Source organism: Xenopus laevis, chromosome 9_10L (genome assembly GCF_017654675.1).
Source record: "Xenopus laevis strain J_2021 chromosome 9_10L, Xenopus_laevis_v10.1, whole genome shotgun sequence".
Classification (NCBI taxonomy): Eukaryota; Metazoa; Chordata; class Amphibia; order Anura; family Pipidae; genus Xenopus; species Xenopus laevis.
This window is the reverse complement of record NC_054387.1, coordinates 34,521,947-34,531,933: the sequence shown is the minus strand read 5'-3', so window position 1 is coordinate 34,531,933 and position 9,987 is coordinate 34,521,947. Positions and strand designations below refer to the sequence as shown.

Here is a 9,987-nt window from a genome sequence, read left to right as displayed (position 1 = left end):
TCCTCGGAAAGGATCTGACGTCACGGTCATGTGATCATACCATGTGACCGCTCCATTGCGCATTATCCATTATTGAGCGGTAGATTCAAATAAGCAGAAGCGCTAATGCATTGTACCGGCAGGCAGCGAACATTTCAAAGGACGTGCAGCTTAATCTCTGGAACTGCCAACTTCTGATGTAAGTTGTTACAGGCTGCAACCTCTACCCTAGGTTTTAGGGCAGTTAACTGGGTCACTGTGCCTCGATTTCTGTGGGCTATAGGGGTGATCGCTGTACCTCTGATTTTTTTGTGGGTGATGGGGGGGGGTCACTGCACTGTGCCTATATGGGGGGGTGATCGCTGTGCCTCTGATTTTCTATGGGGGGGGTCACTGTGCCTCTAATTTTCTGTGCGCGATGGAGAGGATCGCTGTGCCTCTGATTTTCTCTGGGCTATAGGGGGGGGATTGCTGTGCCTCTGATTTTCTGTGGGCGATGGGGGGGGGTCGCTGTGCCTCTGATTTTCTGTGGGAGATGGGGGGGGGTCACTGTGCCTCTGATTTTCTGTGGGCGATGGGGGGGATCGCTGTGCCTCTGATTTTCTGTGAGCTATGGGGGGGGTCACTGTGCCTCTGATTTTCTGTGGGCGATGGGGGGGATCGCTGTGCCTCTGATTTTCTGTGGGCGATGGGGGGGATTGCTGTGCCTCTGATTTTATGTGGGCTATAGGGGGGATCGCTGTGCCTCTGATTTTCTGTGGGCGATGGGGGGGATCGCTGTGCCTCTGATTTTCTGTGGGCGATGGGGGGGGGATCGCTGTGGGTGATGGGGGGGGCACAGCGATCCCCCCCCATCAGAGGGTGCCTCTGATTTTCTGTGGGTGATGGGGGGGGATCGCTGTGCCTCTGATTTTCTGCGCGCGATGGAGGGGATTGCTGTGCCTCTGATTTTCTGTGGGCGATGGGGGGGGAATCGCTGTGCCTCTGATTTTCTGTGGGCGATGGGGGGGATCGCTGTGCCTCTGATTTTCTGTGGGCGATGGGGGGGGGGATCGCTGTGGGTGATGGGGGGGGCACAGCGATCCCCCCCATCAGAGGGTGCCTCTGATTTTCTGTGGGCGATGGGGGGGGATCGCTGTGCCTCTGATTTTCTGCGCGCGATGGAGGGGATTGCTGTGCCTCTGATTTTCTGTGGGCTATAGGGGGGATTGCTGTGCCTCTGATTTTCTGTGGGCGATGGGGGGGGATCGCTGTGCCTCTGATTTTCTGTGGGCGATGGGGGGGGATCGCTGTGCCTCTGATTTTCTCTGGGCTATAGGGGGGATCGCTGTGCCTCTGATTTTCTGTGGGCTATAGGGGGGATCGCTGTGCCTCTGATTTTCTCTGGGCTATAGGGGGGATCGCTGTGCCTCTGATTTTCTGTGGGCTATAGGGGGGATTGCTGTGCCTCTGATTTTCTGTGGGCTTTAGGGGGGATCGCTGTGCCTCTGATTTTTTTGTGGGCGATGAGGGGGAATCACTGTGCCTCTGTTTTTCTGTGGGCTATGGGGGGGATCGCTGTGCCTCTGATTTTTTTGTGGGCGATGGGGGGGGTCACTGCACTGTGCCTCGATTTCTGTGGGCTATGGGGGAGTCGCTGTGCCTCTGATTTTCTGTTGCCGATGGGGGAGGGGATCACTGTGCCTCTAATTTTCTGTGGGCGATGGGGGAGGGGATCACTGTGCCTCTGATTTTCTGTGGGCTTTGGGGGGGATCGCTGTGTTTCGATTTCTGTGGGCGATGGGGAGATCATTGTGCCTCTGATTTTCTGTGGTGTTGGGGATCACTGTGCCTCTGAAATTCTTTGGGGTAAAGGGGGGGCTGTGCCTCTGAATCAGTGGCATGAGTGGGTTGTCACTGTGCCTCTTCTGTGGGTTGAGGGTGTGTTATTGTGCCCTTTAGCGGGGGGGGGAAGGGGAGTCACTGTATATTTGAAAGTCGATGGGGTGGGAGTAGGGTTGCCAGCTGGCCTGTATTTTACTGGCCTGGCTGGTAAAAATGTTGCATGATTGCAATGTTAAGTATAGGGAAAAACCATAAAAACATAGGAAGGCCGGTATTTTTTTTTTTCTAGAAAAGGTGGCAACCCTAGGTGGGAGGTCACTGTGCCAGTCTTGGTTATCAGAAATCCCTCATCCTCCTGTAGTGGGATATGGCTTCTTATCCCTTTTTATTATAACTTAAAGGAGAATTCAACCCCCCTTGATGTTAACTGCCCTTCTGCCCCCCCCCCCCCCCACAGTCTCACCTCTGAATCCTTCTCCCTCCAGAAATAGCGACTGGAAAAGCAGTGTGAGTGTAGCGGAGCTTCCAGCCACCATCTTGTTTTCTTCTTTCTCCTCCTCAGCACATCCCGTCTCTTTTCGGCGCATGCGTATTTTTCAAACCCAGAAATTCACTACAACTGCGCATGTACCAAAAATCCACTCGATTCATGAGAGTTAGAAGATGGTGGCTGGGAGCACTCACTCTGCTTTTCCGGTCGCTATTTCTTGAGCGAGAAGGATTCAGGGGTAAGACTGTGCAGGGGGAAGCAGGGAGGGGTACAAACTGAGTGGGGTCAGATGTGGACTTATCTCCTCCTTTAATTCACAGAACTATTTAATTTTAGTAATTGTTTAATGACATCAGTTTTTTCAATTTATTTAGATAAGAATGTGTTCATTTATTTTTTTTCTTTATTTTACAGCTGCTGTTGGATTCCTCACATCCTGACTCCTTTTGTCGCCATCATTTTGTGCAGTTTTCTATTGTTTTGCCAGGAATGGAAGTGGTACTCTTTAAAGAAAATCTTTGGTTTTATTTATTGTGTCTTAGATTTGTTGTATGATCCTGCTTCATGTTTTCATTTATGTTTTAATAAAATTATAAATAAAATTACTTTTTTGTTTGATGTACAGTTTCTTTGGCCACTTTTTAGAATCGAATAGGTAAATTTGTCTACTTGGCTAGAAATAGACTATGAACGTTACATTTGTCAGAGTCAGCCTTAGTTGATTGCATTGTAAGTCCTGGCTAAAGACTTTCAGGGTATTTGGGAGCTGTAGTTCAGTAATATGTGTGCAATTCATTTTGCACAAACAGAAAAAATGTATTTTCACCACACTTTTGTTTTAATCAGTTAAAATAAAGTAGAACTCTTGTTTAAGCTTTAGTTTTTGAGAACACCAAGAAATGCATCATTCATGTATCCACTATGTCTTTATTGGCTGCTTTCATTTATTCTTGTAGAAATATAATTGAAACCTCCAGTGCCACTGGTTATTTCTTCAATTTGCAACGAACTACTCCTGTTGCTACAGGTGTTTTTCACAATTTTTTGGCCATAGGAGGATGCCATTAAACTCAATGTCAGATTTGATTATTTCTCGACTAGTACCATTCTGCCACGTTTGAAAGTCTAGGTCAGTGATCCCAACCAGTGGCTCATGAGCAAAATGTTGCACCGTGTTGATGTTGCTCCCAGTGGCCTCAAATCAGGTGCTTCTTTTTAAATTCTATTCTTGGAGGCAAGTTTTGGTTGCAGATAAAACAGGTGTACTGCCAAACAGCCTCAAGATAGGTTGACAATCCACATAGGGGCTACCAAATGGCCAATCACGGTGCTTATTTGGCACCCCAAGAACATTTTTCATGCTAGTGTTGGTCCCCAATTACTTTTACTTCTGAATGTTGCTCACAGGTTCCCTGCTCTAGGCAATGACCTGCACTGCTTCTCCACAGCTCTTGGAACCCTGCCTCCATGCAGTGTATATATTCCTGCAGACAACTTCTAAAAAATGCCCCTGTACACCACTGACTGATCTCAATGTTATTTGACTGAAATCATGTGTTTTTAAAGTGATGTTTTCCCGACCACTTTGTACATCAGCACTTTATATTATATAACATTAAAAGTGTGGCAAGACAAATGTGCGTTGACCAATGTTTTCAACAAAAGGCTAATGGTTCCAGATGTGTAGAAAGATGCATGTTCTTCCAATCTGCTCTTTCCTGTATTTCAGGGACAGGTATGGTAGTTGCCTATGTGCAGATACGCAGCCCTTATTTCACATCTGCTCTGTGTGTCTGCACACAGGACAATTCTGTACCTGTCCATAAAAATATAGGAAGGAGCGAATTGGAACCATATTTATCTTTCTATACCTGTGGAGAAAAGCTGATGTAGGGCCCCATGTGCCATTATTATGTCTATTCCATGGTAGCTATTTTCTTTACTGGTGTAGTTACACTGGTAGAGAAAATAATGGTCGACTTCCTTCTGCTCTGACAATCCATGTGCACTGAATGGCTTGGTTTGGCATTGCCATAATAAAATTATAAATAAAATTACTTTTTTCTTTGAAGTACTGTCCTCAACTTTTAATTGGTCTTTGCCAATGCCAATTGCTATAGAGTGTAGACGTGTTAGGCTAGACTTACAGATCTGCCTGTGTATGGCTGCTCTCATATGCCCCATCTGTATTCCCAAGTCTATTCTATCAGTAAATTGGAGAAATGGAAAGAGAATATTAGTAAAGTTGTAGAAATGATAGTGTATGTTAGGGTAAATGTTTGGTTCCATGTGAATAAATTAGGGTTTTGACATTGCATCCATGAATAAAGTGCATCATAATGATAATTGAGTCTGCCAATATATTTTCATAATGTTGGGGTCAATGGATGAAAGGTGCCATATTGATAAATGCATTGTCAAGTTTGCACAAGGCAATAAATAAATCATGTAAATGAATCAATCTGCAATTTTGTAAATGGATGTATTGCCCCATACATATACTATTATGTTTGCACAATGGGGGCTGCAAACACTAATTTATCCACTAGGTGGCATACATCCTAAATCAATTTCCTGTAGCTGTGTTTGTCAAGTAACTTGTTGGTATAGCAACTAGCCTTTATGAGCACACAGGTGTATGGAACTCTCATCTGAAATCAAGTTGATTGCTCTCTGTGATGTGAATTATATTATTTACAAGAGGTTGGTTGTGTATTTCAAGAAAAGAGTTTAGTATCATGTATATTTTCCTTCATTGTATTCCTCATGTTTCCAGCATCAGTGTATTTGAGCTAACCTTTGTGACACTGTGCAGCTAAATACATTACTATTTCTCATGGCACCCTAGTCATACACTTGTTCTTAGTGCCCTCTTAGGTTTTGGGCAGAGGTTTTTTCTCATGCATTTTTATTGTCAATTCACATAAATAAATATATAAACATAATGCAGAAATGCAACATTTCAAGGCATGTTCTGTTGTTAAATATATATTTTTTAATTTGAACATGTACAATAGGTTTATCAAATTGCTATTGCACAGCTCTTAATTATTTGCATTTAACAGGATTTCGATTGAGACTTTAAGTATTTAAGTAATGGCAGGCTTGGATGAAAAAAATATGTCTCCTGAGAACAAGGTATGAAGTTCAAATATATTTTATCAATTATTGTTTTTTATTTTAGCTTCTATTATGTTCTATGCGGTCCAAATTGCTGGAACTTGGACCTGACCCAGAGCTACAAGCCAGACCAAGATTCTGCAATTTTACCTGCTTGTACCTGCTACCCAATCCAAACTGCAACAACCTTATCTGCAAGCCTGCACACTGCCATTATGAAATCGGAAGTTGTCTTGCTGCAAAACAGAAGTGATGTCATCAAAAATGGGATGTGGCCAAAAAAAGCAGACAAAAAGATTAAAACTTTCATCAGTCAGCTAGTCCTTAAATGGCTGTGGTGTATCTGGTGTATACGTTGGCACCATTTCTTCACAGGATGCCCATTAATTTCTAGTATTATCCACTGCTTGATCTGTCAACAACATGATCACCGATCATACACATTAAACCCACTGGGTCGAGTCAAGGCTCTGCACAATGTTTAGCCACTGTTTTGCTTCTACAAAAATTTGATGAAATTTATTGAATTTTATTTGAAGCACAAAAAATTTTTGTGCCAGACATATCTGGCATCTCATCTGACCAGAGCATCTTCCTCCATAAATTTGGGGAGTCGCCCAAATGCCTTTTGGCAGATTCAAAATGTTCCTTCCTATTTTTAACTTTAAGGGGCTGATTTACTAAGGGTCAAATTTAGAAGTAGAAAATACTTTAAAATTTGACCATTTATATCAAGTCGAAGTATTTTTCACCGAATTTAGTATTCCTGCAATTGAAATAAAATGGATTCAACCGATTTTAGCATACGAACAAACGATTTTACTTTGATAAAAAACAACTTAGAAAAATAGTCTAGAAGGTCACCATAGGCTAACATAGCATTTTGGCAGCTTTTATCTGGTGAAGTAAAAAAGTCGAAGTTTTATTAAAGAGACAGTACTTCGATTTTCGAAGTCGGAGAATTTTACAATTTGAATCGAATGGTCATAGTAGACTATTTGATGGCCGAATTTTTACAAAAATTTATTTCAAAATTCATGTCTAATATTCGCTTCGACCCTTCAAAAAGTAGCCCCTAAGATTGCACACAGGTGGACTTCATTTCACTAATTATGTGACTTTTGAAGGTAATGGGTTGCACCAGAATTTCTTAGGGGCAAAGGAGGTGAATACATATGCACATGCCAATTTTTTTTTTTTATATATATTTTTCTCATTTCACTTCACCAACTAAGACTATTTTGTGCAGATCCATCACATAAAAAGATTAAGACCTGTTTATATTACAGGTTGGAATGTAACATAATAGGTAAAAATGCCAAGGGGGTCAGTACTTTTGAAAAGCACTGTATGTCTGACCAGGGCTTTACAGAGGAAACAGACCCTGTGGCTGCAAAGGTGGGGGGGCCCAGGAAGTAACGTAACTTGCAGCTTCCGATGCACAGGCAATGCACCCGGCACCCCTTTAGATGCTCTAAATGCGCAGATTACTTACTGTCGCACAATCTCCGACAGGCCAGAGGGGGAGTGTGCCCTGGTGCAATTGCACCCCCTGCTTCCCCAGTAGTTACCCCACTGGGCCCAGGAGGTATAGGGGGGCCCCATGGCACCCTAATTAATGAGTCATTTTAATATATTTGTAAAACAGGCCAACCTCTGGATATTTTGGGGGCCCTAAAATGATTTTGCTGTAGGGCCCAGTAACGTAGTTACACCGCTGTGTCTGACTTGCATATTCCATGTGTAAAGTAAGTAGGGTTGTCTACTATCTACTCCCCTAAAGATTCTTGAGTGAGGTTCAAGCTGAGGAAGTTCAGGGATTCTTTATTTGCTTGCATTGCATTTATTTGCCCAAATGTGGCTGGGGATCCTTTAAACAGGGATAAGTCTGGGTCTACTGCTACTATGCACACAAACTATATGCAAAAAATACAGTGCGGTTGTGAGTCACACATACAGCACATTTCTCAGCTAACTCAACCACAATTGCCTTTTTGCCCTGCACCTGTTCCCAGACCCCCCCCCCCCCATGGTTGCAGGGTCTGCTTCACCTATTATTAAGTCACTGTGTGTATTAGAATTATAATGCTCTCTCTAGGTTGATGATATAAAGCCAGATGAACCTATCCATACTGAATTATGTGATTCTCCAAATGGTTATGAAAATCATATGTGATTTTGAGGAAAGCACAAAGTCCAATTACATCACTCAGAAGAAGACAAAGCATTTTGGCAATGAAGGTGAGCAATAACTATTACTTATATAATTTATCTGAAGGTGTTAATATGTTGGAAACTGGTACCCCAGTAACTTAGGTTGTAAAAAGATACACATTCATCAAGTTAAAAATGTTATGTCTAAGTGAAACCTGCCTAACTGCTAGCTGATCAAGAGAAAGGCAAAAAAAAAAAGCCCATCTGAAGCCTCTCCAATTTGCTTCAGAGGGGGAAAAAATTCTTCCTGACTCTAAAATGCAATGGGACCAGTCCCTGGATCAACTTGAACTATGAGCTATCTCCCATAACCCTGTATTCCCTCTCTTGCTAAAAAGCCATCCTACCCCTTGTTAAAGGGGAAGTAAAGTCTAAAATAGAATAAGGCTAGAAATGGTGTATTTTGTATATTAACATAAACATGAACTTACTGCACCAGAAGCCTAATCAAACAAATGATTTATGCTTTCAAAGTTGGCCACAGGGGGCTGTCATCTTGTAACTTTGTTATACATCTTTGCAAGACCAAGACTGTGCACATGCTCAGTGTGATCTGGGCTAAGCTTAGGGATCGTCATAAATGATCAAAACAGCACATGTCAAATAATATCTGCCAGAAGCCGATACAGCAAGACTGATTAATAATCAGAATATACAGACTGCACTGGGTCATGTGTTCTTATGTAATCTAATGTGTATTTTATAGTTTTTGTATTGTTTAATATACACTTTCTCCAACTCAGCATAACCAGTGACTGTAGGAAAATAATCCTCCAAATAGAATCCTAATTTATGTGTTTAAATCTGGCTCCATGATCTTTGGCCCTGCAGCTGGAGTTGGAAACAGTAAAGAGGATGTAAAGGCAAAAATAAAATCCAATACAAATCTCTACACAGTCACCTACTGCTCTACAGGGAAACAAACAAAGCTGCTTGAGTTCTGCATGGCTGGGAAGTAAGGTGGGGCTCCCCCTGCTGTTCATAAGTATGATTGTTTCCCCGCACACAGCAGTTAGGGACCGTCTGACAATTCCTATCTACAGCAGTAAATGAAGGGAGAATTTCACTGAATGCAGCCAAGTTTCTTATAAAAACGGTACACATTTCTAATTAAAGTAAATTTGAAATAGATTTCTTTTTCATTAAAGAAAGTAAAAATTAGATTTTATTTCATTTGCTTTTATATGTATCAGCCTGTACCACTGATTCGGTGAGAGAATTCCCCAATTTCCCAGCTCTCCCTGTAACACCCCTTTCCCCCTTGATATGGACCTGTCTTTCCTTTAATATGGTTGCTGCTGGGAGGATCTTCTGGTGAATAAAGCATCTGGCCCTCCCTTGTACCTATCTAGTGTATCTGACAGTACACACGCGTATGCCAAACTGGGTCAGGCTTGGAGAGAGGTGCACATGTGCGTGGATCTGCTTGCATCTGCATCCAGCAGAAGCCTAGAAGGGTGGCCTGTGGATATGGCCTAGGGACCTATATCTCATTAATCCACCATTGGTGATGATATTAAAATCAAATCATCCTGATTCAAAGGACCACTATTGTCCAACTGCCCTGGTCCACATTTGACTAGTGTTAGAAAATGAGCCCTGTATACAGTCTGAGATCATGTTAAATGATAGCACAGAATCAAATGCTTCACAATTCTTTAATAATCACTACTTTAACATCAGCTTCTATAACAGATATATGAATCTTTAAAAGTGAAAAAGCAGACCCAGCTTAACTTTATATATTAAAATTATAAAAAATACATATAGGCACTTACTGACAGAGTGTTATACCCTGCCATTTCTAAATGGCAATTTTTTTTAAGTAAATCTACACAAAATTATTACATTATAAGCTATCAATCAGAATAAGACAAGGATTTGGAATGTAGTTTTATACCGCCAAAAACAATATTTTGGATGCCTGATTATATAATGCAACAGCCTGTGTGAGTTTTTAGGAAAATAATGTATTTTCAAATCATAAATTTAATTTACTTCCCACCTTTTGAATGCATCTATTCAATACATTTATGTATTTTAATTAGGTTTTCAAGCTCCATCAAATGCAAGAGTTCACTGGGAATGCCATTCGGTCCAGTTTGATGTGTTTAATCCCTATGTAATAGTAGGGAAAAAAATTCTTCAGTGTCACTTAGGAAAGGACACAGGACTTGGCAAGAAGCAGAAATATTCAGAACAACGAGATATAAAAGAGGTGTTTTTTGGTTATTTTCAAAAATGTTTTATCATAAAAACCATTGCTAGTAAGCATTAGATATTGTATTTTAATAGGCAAAGAAAGTTATATTCTATTGGGTGATAAATTTTAGGCAGTAATTATACGTGCTTACTTTTTA

General features: G+C 41.6%; 1 long non-coding RNA gene across 1 annotated transcript; it reads left to right on the top strand.

Annotated features, from left to right (window-relative positions):
* The first annotated feature begins 40 nt into the window (after nt 1-40).
* On the top strand, nt 41-2,898 carry LOC121397914. The gene is made up of 2 exons (XR_005964034.1): nt 41-178; nt 2,708-2,898. It is a non-coding gene; the product is annotated as an uncharacterized LOC121397914 (long non-coding RNA).
* Nucleotides 2,899-9,987: the final 7,089 nt, after the last annotated feature.